Here is an 11,683-nt window from a genome sequence, read left to right as displayed (position 1 = left end):
AGGCGAGTGCGCTTGCGTGGAGCCGTGGCCCCGCCACTCCCACTGGGGGCTCCTAGCTGAGCCGGGCCATGGGGGAGGCCGAGGTGGGCGGCAGGGGCGCAGCAGGGGCAAGGGGCCGGGGGAGGCGGCCACCAGCCCCGCCGAGGAGACGGTGGTGTGGAGCCCCGAGGTGGAGGTGTGCCTCTTCCACGCCATGCTGGGCCACAAGCCCGTCGGTGTGAACCGGCACTTCCACATGATCTGTATCAGGGACAAGTTCAGCCAGAACATCGGCAGGCAGGTGCCGTCCAAGGTCATCTGGAACCACCTGAGCACCATGTATGACATGCAGGCGCTGCACGAGTCTGAGATTCTTCCATTCCCAAATCCAGAAAGGAACTTCGTCCTCCCGAAAGAAATCATTCAAGAAGTCCGCGAAGGAAAAGTGACCATTGAAGAGGAAATGAAGGAAGACATGGACCCCCACAATGGAGTGGATGATGGAAGCTTGGGGAAAGCAACCGAAAAGTGCAGCAAAGGCAGATACAAGAACTCCTCAGACTTGGGGGCCAAGGAAGGGGTGGACAAGCGCAAGCGCACCCGAGTCACCGACAAGGTCCTGACCGCCAACAGCAACCCCTCCAGCCCCAGTGCTGCCAAGCAGCGCCGGACTTAGATGCTCCTCAGAGAAGGGCTGGCAGGGGTCAGGTGCTCGGCCCCTGCTGCCTGCTCTGGGATCTGGGGATCTGTGGCACCCACACCCCTAGAAAAAGGATCACTGGCTTAGGTTGAGTGCGCTCTGTGTCAGTTCTGCTGCACCAGCGGCCTGAGCTACAGCCTACATGACAGAGAGACCTGGAGGAATGAGCAGTAACGCCGTTGTCCCCGCCCGTCGAGGAGCACCAGTCTTCCCTCTGGGCCATCTCTCCATCTGTCCGCTGCTCTCGCTCAAGTGACTGCGACCTCAGGAGAAAGGCCACACAAGCCACGTGCAGCGGCCCCTCCCTCAGCCCTGAGACACATCTGGGTACTTGGCCCCATTCACTTGTACTGTAACGATGTGTATAATGTGGTTGATATTTCACTATTTAATTTCTAAGAAGCCTATTTTACTAGTGTTTTATATGACAAAATACTGCAGAAGTTAAAAACCTATGTTGTATTTTTTCCAAGATGTTTTGTTTTAAGGTAATGAGCGATGGGATAATTTTTGCTCAGTTTTTATATGCCAGACACAGAATTTGTGGTTATTTTTGTATTATCGAGTAACTTGCAAACAGACCAAATGAGTGAGTGGAGGGGAGGCCCGACAGGAGCTGATGGCCGGGCTGGGGACCTGTGGAACATTAAAGCACAGAAAGAAAAAAAAAATTGTCAAATATAACACATCCTAGACTGAAATGAATCAATATCCTCAAACTAAAAAAAAAAAACAAACAAAAAAAACAAGCTAGCCTGACTGGTATGGCTCAGTGGTTGAGCATCAATCTATGAACCAGGAGGTCACAGTTCGATTCCAGGTCAGGGCACATGCCCGGATTATGGGCTCAATCCCCAGTAGGTGTGTGCAGCAGGCAGCCAATCAACGATTCTCTCATCATCGATGTTTCTATCTCTCTCTCCCTCTTCCTTCCTCTCTGAAATCAATAAAAATATATATATTTTAAAAAAACTAAAGTTAAATTCATCACCTCCCTTATCAGAATTACCCTCCCCACCTCACCCTTTCATGCTCACCTAGTCACTCAGGCTTCCTCTCGAGTCACCTGGACCTTCATCATGGCTCTTGCATCTGTGCCCTCTCTGTTACTAAGCCACCCTGACGTAGTGTTGTTATTTTTTTAACCACATCACCTCTAGATTTTTATATTACATTCCGAACTGTTCAGCTAGTATTATATGTACCGCTTATCTGCCCCCACCCTCAACTCATCTTGCCCATCTTCCACCAGCTTTACTAAAAATTTTTATCATGTCATTCCCTGCTCAAAAATCTCAGCAAATTCCTTCTACCTGTGGGAGAAAACAAAGTTCAAAATCCTTAGTTCTCTGATTCCTAGCTCATTTTATTTCCAAGTACCCACCTCCACCCTACCCCTACGTAATACATTTCTGTTTTAACTCTAAAATTTGCTGTTCAGTAAATATATCATGGGAATGCTGAGTCAGGGCCATAAAGTGAAAACCCATCACAGAAAAAGAGAATATGTATCTCCAAATTGAAATTTTTAAAGAGAAAATGACTAGCCATCAAAGAGGAGCTACCAAAATAATAGTTTCCCTTATTTCACCAACATCTTTGTTTTGAATTGGTACTCTCATTTTTTTACTTAAAAAAGAAACAAACAAAAACACTACACTTCTAAAGAAGTAAAAGGTCCTCAAATTAGTTTGTTCTGAAAGATAAAATTTTAAACTATTACCTTTTGTTTCTATTAGGCTCAAGATACGTATTCTAGGAACTGGTTATACCTACCTATGGCTAACAGCTAAAGTGACATTAAAGTTCCTTATAGGAATATAATTAGGAACAATAGCTTAGATTTGCATGTTGCTTTATGCTACTCTCCAACAATATCAGTACACTAACCAGAAGTGTAACAAACAAAACAAGGTCATGGGTAGAATTTTTCCCAACTAAATCTGTTAAAGTGCTTTATATATCAACTAGAGGCCCGGTGCACGAAATTTGTGAACGGAGAAGGGGGGGGGTTCCCTCAGCCCAGCCTGCACCCTCTCCAATTGGGGACCCCTTGGGGGATGTCCAACTGCCGGTTTAGGCCCGTTCCTGTGGGATCAGGCCTAAACCGGCAGTCGGACATCTCTCTCGCAATCTGGGACCGCTGGCTCCCAACTGCTCACCTGCCAGCCTGCCTGATTGCCCCTAACTGCCTCTGTCTGCCTGCCTGATTGCCCCTAACTGCCCTCCCCTGCCAGCCTGATCTCACCCCCAATGGCCCTCCCCTGCCGGCCTGATCTCGCCCCCAACTGCCTCCTCTGCTGACCAATTTGGTTCTGATTGGTCAGTTTCTACTCCAGTCAGCACCAAAAGCTCCACCTCCTAGACATCCATTGGTCCTCGCAGCACCCAGATTTGATTCTGATTGGTCAGTTTCAATGCCAGTCAGTGTCAAAAGCTCCACCTGCTAGGCAGCCAGTGGCTCCCCATAGCACCCAGATTTGGTTCTGATTGGTTGGTTCCTATGCCAGTCAGCATCTCGGGCCTATCTCCAGGCCTGATTAGAGAGGTGGGGCTGAACTGCAGTCCCCTTTGAGGCCGAGAGAGAGAAAGGCCTGGCTGCTGGCAAAGCCCGGGAAGAAAGAGAGAGAGAAAGAGAGAGGCAAGTACTGATCAACAGCTGCCCCTGAGGCTGCGGATCCGACCCTGCCTCTCTATCTGGGTCTCAGCCCCCTGGGCAGACAGTGCTGGATCGCCAGGCTGCAGTGGGGCAGTCAGTGCTGGGTCACCACAGCAACTCAGCGCTGACTGAAGGACTTCCGGGTTGGTCAGCCTTTGGTCGTGATCTGTCCTTACGACCCAGAGCTTTTATATTATTAGGATTAGAGGCCCAATTCATGAAATTCATGCAAGGGCCTTGGCCCCGGTCCCTGCCCACTGCCAGGGGGCCTCTGCTGCCTCTGCCGCCCATTGTGGCTTTGTACAGAAGGAAGGACATCTGGAAGGATGTCCAGTCTAATTAGTATATTACGCTTTTATTATTATAGATTGTTAAAACACAGCAATAAAGTCACTTATGATCCTGCTTATATTGCAAACTTTGAAAACATGTTTTTAATATATAAAACACCAAGCAAACTTGTGATCTTATAATACAAATTGTTACTATTTTATGAGGGCCTTAAAAAAAGAAGCAAGAATTCTTAAAAGCATAATCATTAATTAATATTTCACCAAGAATTAATTGAATCCTTATGTCTTTAGCAGAAAATTAATTATATGCATTGCTGAGCAAAGTAATGCAAAGTAGCTTAGATTAAACAGTGCTTATAAACCATTAGGGAATTAAGAAAAAATATCCATGTAACTATGAATGAAAAAATAACACAGCATTATGCTCTAATATAAAGTACTTGTTTTGTAGATATACTAAAGACCACAGAAATTCATTGTGGATCAGAAGAATAAGTATCTCGCCCTGGCCAGATTGGCTCAGTGGATAGAGCATCAGCCTGCAGACTGAGGGGTCCCAGGTTCGATTCCAGCCAAGGGCACATGCCCGGGTTGTGGGCTCGACCCCCAGTGCAGGACGTGCAGGAGGCAGCCAATCAATGATTCTCTCTCATCACTGATGTTTCTATCTCTCTCTCCCTCTCCCTTCCTCTCTAAAATCAATAAAAAAAAAAAAAGAAAAAAAAGAATAAGTATCTTATTTTCACAATGACCAGACATTTTACAAGCTTGGAAGTTAGGGCTCTCTACTATTTGGAACCTAGTTATCGTTCTAGTTTTACTTCCCATTCTTCCCCTTCGTAACCAGACCAATTTTTAAAGTGCAATACCAACGGTCATAAACCATGTGCTCCAGCCAAACATTGGCCTTCTCCCTTGTGTCTTTTCTTACATCCTTCTCTTCACTTGGAATGAATCACCTCTATATATCCTAACTTTACACTCTTCAGAGACTAGCTCACAAATCAGCTTCTCCATGTAGCCATCACTGATGCTGTAAGCCAAAAGTAATTGTCTTCTCCTAAATTTCTGGAATCTCAATGTGAACTCTTCCTAAGGCATTTACACCCTACATGAGAGTTATTTTTACATATATCATAGCTACACTACAAGGCCATAAACTACCTGTGAGCAGGGATCATATGGTTTAGCGGTTCTTTTAAGGGCTCTCCTCTTATGAAGTCTTTCCAATACATTCACCTTCGTTTTCAGAAGAAGAGCTCTTTTACTTTTGTTCACATATTTCATCAGCTTCAGTAATATTTAAATAAGTCATGTAATAATAACTAGCACAACTAGTATAAAATGGTATGAAAATAATCACAACTGGCCCTTAGTAAACATGTAACTCAAAATAATGGGTATTATTAGACAGCAGCCTTCTATCAGGAGTTGTTAGTTTGCTTTGGGTATCAGTCTATTTTACAGAGAAAATGGGGAGTTTGGGCTATTCCTGTCAATTAGGTTTAGTAGAAAGTAGTTAAGAGCTTATGTTACTCTTTCTGTACATTTCTGGTTTCCATTTATTAGTGCTCACAGGCATGGAATTTTTGTTTTCAGAAGAAGTTCAAAACTGCAAGACTTTTCCAATCATCATTGGCTTTCAACTGATTTCAAATTGAAGCTAAAGTCAAGATTCATTCACTGAACAAGTATTTATTGAACTCTATGTACAGTATGCTGGGCAGGATTTTTTTTTTAGCAAGGTAACCATGTGGTTTAAATTTTCTAAAAGATCTTACAATTAATTTCAAATTAACCATTTTGATCTGAGCTACAGAATTGTGATAGAACTATAAATTACTTTTTTCTTATTTTATTCACTGGAAATCTAGGATGTGTTTGCATGTTGCCACTAGCAGGGGTGGGCAAACTTTTTGACTCGAGGGCCACAATGGGTTCTTAAACTGGAGGGGGGGGGGCGGGGGGGGGGGTGCGGAACAAAAGCATGGATGGAGTGTTTGTGTGAACTAATATAAATTCAAAGTAAACATCATTACATAAAAGGGTACGGTCTTTTTTTTCAATAGTTTTATTCATTTCAAATGGGCCGGAAAGGCCCGCAGGCCGTAGTTTGCCCACGGCTGCACTAGAGGCAGCTCCACAGTAATCAGGTCCTTGTCTAAGCCCTCACCTGTACAAGAGCATCACTAGACACAACCAAAGTTCTCCCAGACTAGCTTGAGAACACTCAGTTGTATGTGAACATTTTCCTGCTTCTTTTATACAAGGGTGCAGTATAAAGATTCATATCTTTTTAAATTTTAAAAGTTCTTTTTATCTAGAAAATCTTAAAATACATGATAGCAATTTATTTAAAATTATTACTTGAGGCACTAATTTCTCATTCCGTTGTTTCTTTCCATGTGGAAGAACATCTGTTATAACACTCCTTCCTGGCTTAGCTTCCCTCTATCACTCTTCCCCATTTTACTCTGTTCCTGGTGCTATAAAGTATACAAGGCAGGTCCTCATGTGAAGAGGTCTTCAGAGCCTGTGACTTGGGATATAAATTTGGCTATTTCTGCTCTGGCCAGTGTGGCTCAGTTGGTTGGAGCATCGTTCCGTACATCAAAAGGTGGCAGGTTCCATTCCCTGTTAGGGCACATACTGGACAGGAGGCAACTGAACCGGTTTCTCTCTCATCTCTCTCTCTCTCTCTCTCTCTCTCTCTCTCTCTCTCTCTCTCTCTGTCTCTCTCTCTCTCTCTCTCTTCCTCTCTTTAAAATCAATTAAAAACATATCCTCTGGTGAGGATTAAAAAACAAATCTGACTATTTCTGAAATTTGGTATTAGAACGCACTTTGTTGTTTTTGTACCTAAGCCATATTCTCTGGTATCATTAGCTTTATCAGTACTAAAGTTGACATTTTGATCTGTATCTGCCATTCCTTTGATTTATCTATCAATTGCTTCTGAACTTAGGGAGGAAAAGAATTGTGTAGCAATTCTACTTGTCATTTTACAAAATAAATAAATGATCACATATACTGCAGCTGGTGGAGCCTAAAGGACATCACCTGACAGCAAGAACAGATATGATAGCTGACTTACATGCTTGCTAGTATCCACCATAAAGTGATATGTGGACCAATCAGACCAAGAGGAATTCGCCTGTCAGAACTCAGCAATGCCCTGATCCCATGAGTCTTCTTCACAAGCACACAGGCAAGTGCACACCTTTGTTTGCACGAGCTTTCAGAACTCCAAAACCATAGTGATTGACACGATGCTTTATAAGCAACACAGACCAATTTTAAAGCAAACCCATGGTCAGTGATGATATTATATCCATAACAAAAACATCTATAAGCTGCAAAGAATAAGGGCTGACTATTTGAGTCAGATTTGCAAAAAAGAAAAAAGTTGATATTCTTAAATGCCTCAGGTTACTTTAGCTTAGGGCAGTGGTCGGCAAACTGCAGCTCGTGAGCCACATGCGGCTCTCTGGCCCCTTGAGTGTGGCTCTTCCACAAAATACCAGCTCTTCCACAAAATACCGACTTCTGTGCATGGGCCACGAAGTTTCAATCGCACTGTACATGCGCGCCCGCACATGGTATTTTGTGGAAGAGCCACACTCAAGGGGCCAAAGAGCCACATGTGGCTCGCGAGCTGTGGTTTGCCGACCACGGGCCTAGGGCAATGCTAGGTCTAAGGTTGCTTCTGCTGCTATCTGCTAACAGGAGGAAGGATACCTAGATTCTAGTGCTTGCTCTGTCATTCACCCAGGATCTGGTTTTCAGCATGGAAATAAAACAGTCTCCCATGTTGTTTAAATTCTAGTAGAGGGGAGACAGAAAAAAAAAAAAGCAAATGAACAAATGTTAGGTGGCGGTAAGTACTATGAAGAAAATAGAGTAAGTGGGATAGAGGGCGATGGTTATGAGTTGGGGTGCTATATTATGTAGGGTGGTCAAGGAAGATCTCTCAATTAAAGAGATTGTGAGCAGTGATCTGAAAGGAGTGAGGAAGTGAGCATGCAAATATTAAGAGAAAGAGCAGAGCAAACAACAGTATTAAAATCGCTGAGGTGAGACTGCTTGGCAAACGCAAACAGCAAAGATGAGACAGTGCTAGAGTAGAGGGAGGGAAAGAGAAAGATGAGAAGGGTAGCTGGGAGCCAGTTCACCTGGACTGATGGGCCATCGGGAGGGTTTGGATTTTACTCTGAATGAGATAAAGAGCCATTGGACGGTCAGCCCTGCCATCTTCTGGAACAGTGATGGCGAACCTATGACACACGTGTCAGAGGTGACACGCGAACTCATTTTTTTGGTTGATTTTTCTTTGTTAAATGGCATTTAAATATATAAAATAAATATCAAAAATATGTCTTTGTTTTACTATGGTTGCAAATATCAAAAAATTTCTATATGTGACACGGCACCAAAGTGAGGGTTTTTCAAAATGCTGACACGCCGAGCTCAAAAGGTTCGCCATCACTGCTCTAGAAGCTCAGAAATGGGCAGCTACTCAGACTCAGCTGATTGGGACCCACCTACCCCACTGCCCTACCCCAGTCAGGAATTTGAATCTTAAGCAGAAATGACTGGAAGGCTGAAAATCCAGGGCACTCAGGCCGGATCAGTCCTTCTTGTTCCCTGGGCCCCACAGCACTCCCCTGGTTCCTGTTCAGCTCCTAGTCTGCCATTCTTTCTGTGAGCTCTTTAAAATCCTTCTAATAGATTCCATTTTCTGTCTGCTATACAGAGAGTTGTTTCTTTGCTCTCTGTTAGAGACGGCTAGCTATCACCAAGCTTATTTCTCTCCTTTTTGGGCTTATAATACCCAGCCTCATATGCAGATTTACAGAGAAGGAAATTTTTAAACTTTGAGTGGAGTGGGGCAGGCTGTGGGAATACATGAGAGGAGAGGTCTGGAATATAATCACAGAGTATAAAAGCTGATATAAGGTTTTGCAAGATAAAAATGAGTTTTCCAGGAAGACCAGGTGTTTTGGGGGCAATTCAGTCAAAAGGAACAGTATGTGCAAAAGGAGGGAAGTGTGAAATCATATGGTATATCTCGGTGTGCTTTGGAGCAACTTCACAAAGGCTGTAATCTTTAAAACAAAAGACCCAGTGGCATATATGTTAGTATAATACAGATGGTTCCAAAATACTACTCTAACCTCCAGGCAGATTGGAAATTACCCATCAGCCTATCTTTCTCAGGGCTTTAGATAGTCCTGATAATGAGTTAATGATGGTTTACATGTATACTTGTATGTGTGTGTGTGTGTGTGTGTGTGTGTGTGTGTGTGTATCTTGATTTCAGAGAGGAAAGGAGAGAAACAAAAACATCAATGATGAGAGAGAATCACTGATCAGCTGCCTCCTGCATGCCCCCCACTGGGGATTGAGCCCACAACCCAGGAATGTGCCCTGACTGGGAATCCAACCGTGACCTCCTGGTCCATAGGTCAATGCATAACCACTGAGCAACACTGGCTGGGCTATATATTTGTTATTAACAGCTGAGGTAACATGAGTTATTGAGTGCCTAAGATATGTGCTTGACCTTACAACCAGGACTAGATAAAAAAAAAAAAAAAAGTGTTCCATTTGAAAGTATAAGGTTTCAAGGCCATGGTCAGGTAGTTCAGTTGGTTAGAGCATCATCCTGATACGCTAAGGTTGTGGGTTCAATCCCCGGTCAGGGCACATGTAAGAAGCGACCAATGAATGTATAAATAAGTGGGACAGCAATCAATGTCTCTCTCTCTCTCTCTCTCTCTCTCTCTCTCTCTCTCAAATCAATCAATTAAAAAGTTATAATGGAGGTACAAGGTTTCAAAATAGTATCTTCCTTCTTTCCTATCCATCCCTCCCCATCCAAAATATTACATGTGGGCCACCTGCACAAACTTGTCCATTTACTTCAAAGTAGGAAATGTCTACTTAGTTGTGGGTAACGGTGTTACAGAACCCATTAGAGCTTTGAAATTACTAAATTCTCCACTATTACAGAAAACTGAGGGCAAAAAGGTGCCAGATCCAGAGAACCAAAATAAATCAACTATGGTATGACAGGGCTGGTTCATAGCTTAGTGACTATTTCCAACCAAAACATGGGCAAGTCAATTATGTGTGGTCTTGGGAGTTCCTCAACAGTGGCACTATTGACATTTTTGGCTACATAAAATTCTTTGTTATGGGGGGCTATCCTGTGGGCTAAAGATATTCAGTAAGATCTCTGGCTTTTATCCACTAGATGCTAATAGTACCCTGCCCCCAGTTTTGACAACCAAAAATGTCTTCAGAATTAAACTAGTTGTGGGCCACTAATATAGTTAGACCCAAGAGTGAAGAAAAAAATAAACCATCAGCCATGGGCAATATTAACCCTGGTTGAAGATGTAAGTGAAAAACCATGGAAGATAAGAACATTCGTGTTCTGGGATTCCCAGCTGAAGAGTTAAACACAAGCTTAGCTCTTGAGCACTGGAATTCTTCAACAGCTATTGAGTATTTGCACAGAACAGAAACTGTCCCCCACCAGACACTGCTGTCAAGTTCCTGTGAAGGTTGAGTTGTGGTTACTAGGAAACAGAGCACTTCATCTGAATAGAATGTGTCAGGCTGGGATCTTTTAAAAATATATCAGTGAGTCAGGAGAGATTTCTCCCCTGCTGTTCCACTTTTTTTTTTTCTGACAACAACGATGCAAACTTCATAAAAGCACTAAGGACAAGGGCTAATTGGTCCAAAAAATAGAAGAAATCTGATCCGGTTTCCTCATTTCCTTCAGCAATTTTTCTTAAGTTTGCAACAGAGAAAGAGTCCTTAAATTGTGGCCTGGAAAATAACAATAATACATTTAAAAATAATACCCAGCTCCTCTACTAGATGGAATGAAGGTTTTTCCATATATCTAGTATGGTATATGCCATTTTTCTTTATCATTTTTTAAAAGAAACAATTATAGTAAAACATACCCAGACCTCACTCCAGCACATGCTGCAGAGATAAGCAGGGATGAGTAAAAAACCTGCCAGCCCTGGGGCTTCCGGAGAGAGGACCCTCTGCCTGCACCAGCAGAGAGGCTTGGGGGTCAGTGGGTTGGCTCTCCTGGGCCTATATGAATCACCTTCACAGAGATACCACTAGGAGCACAATAAGGGTGCCCTCCAACTATGGAGAGAATGTCCTTGAGAATCTTCTTTGCTGCATATAGAGGAGTACAAGATGGGAGGGGGAGAGGAGTTAGACCAGAAAATTTTGACTGAGCAACCACCACATATCTTCTCTTTAATTTTCAAGTGCTCGAGCACTCCACTGACTTTTTAAAAAATACACTTTTATTGATTTCAGAGAGGGAGAGAAAGGGAGAGAGAGATAGAAACATCAATGATGAGAGAGAATCATTGATCAGCTGCCTCCTCCATGCCAACCTGGTCATGTGCCCTGACCGGAATCGAACCAGAACCTCCTGGTTCATAGGTTGATGTTCATGAACCACTGAGCCATGCCAGCTGGGCTCCAGTGACTTTTGATCTAATCCTCAAACTAGTGCTGCCAATAATCCATCAAGGAAAATTAATCATGCTGTCACTGTTACTGACAAATCCTTAGACATTTTGTGCTAGATCAGCTCTGGAAGATAATTCATTACCACCACGAACTTTGTGGTTTCTGCACTATTAGAAAGTATGTTCTTTTGTGCATACGTAAAGTGTGTAGAAAGTTTCCCAATCGCCATTTTTTTTTTTTATTCTCAAACCAATGATCTATAAAGGTTGGGGTGGGAACCTTTTTTTAAAATTAATGCAGTTATTCCCCTCTCCATTGTGAGCTTAAAAGAACTGCAATCTGAAAGATTAATCTCTCAAGAACACAATTTACAAAATCTGGGAGTAAAACCAATATCAATAGCTAAACTTTGCCTCTCTCCCCTTCAACTTTCTAAGCAACTGTCTAGGTATTTTACATTCTTATACTCGTTCTACCACCCTTACTGCTTATTACACTTCAACCCAGTTTTGTCATGTTGGGCGGGTGGCACAAGTG

General features: G+C 43.1%; 1 protein-coding gene and 1 pseudogene across 2 annotated transcripts in view; one reads left to right on the top strand and one right to left on the bottom strand.

Annotated features, from left to right (window-relative positions):
- CMYA5 (cardiomyopathy associated 5) overlaps positions 1–11,683 on the bottom strand; it is a 102,839-nt gene that overhangs the window by 64,819 nt on the left and 26,337 nt on the right. The gene's annotated exons all lie outside the window — the stretch shown is intronic.
- Positions 69–655, top strand: LOC308517596 (MRG/MORF4L-binding protein-like; annotated as a pseudogene). Its single transcript has one exon. The product of its transcript is annotated as an MRG/MORF4L-binding protein-like (transcript).

The sequence above is a fragment of the Myotis nattereri genome (assembly GCF_964212035.1).
Source record: "Myotis nattereri genome assembly, chromosome: 4".
NCBI classification, from domain to species: domain Eukaryota; kingdom Metazoa; phylum Chordata; class Mammalia; order Chiroptera; family Vespertilionidae; genus Myotis; species Myotis nattereri.
Note: the sequence above shows the minus strand (reverse complement) of the source record. Positions and strands in the feature narration are given on the sequence as shown.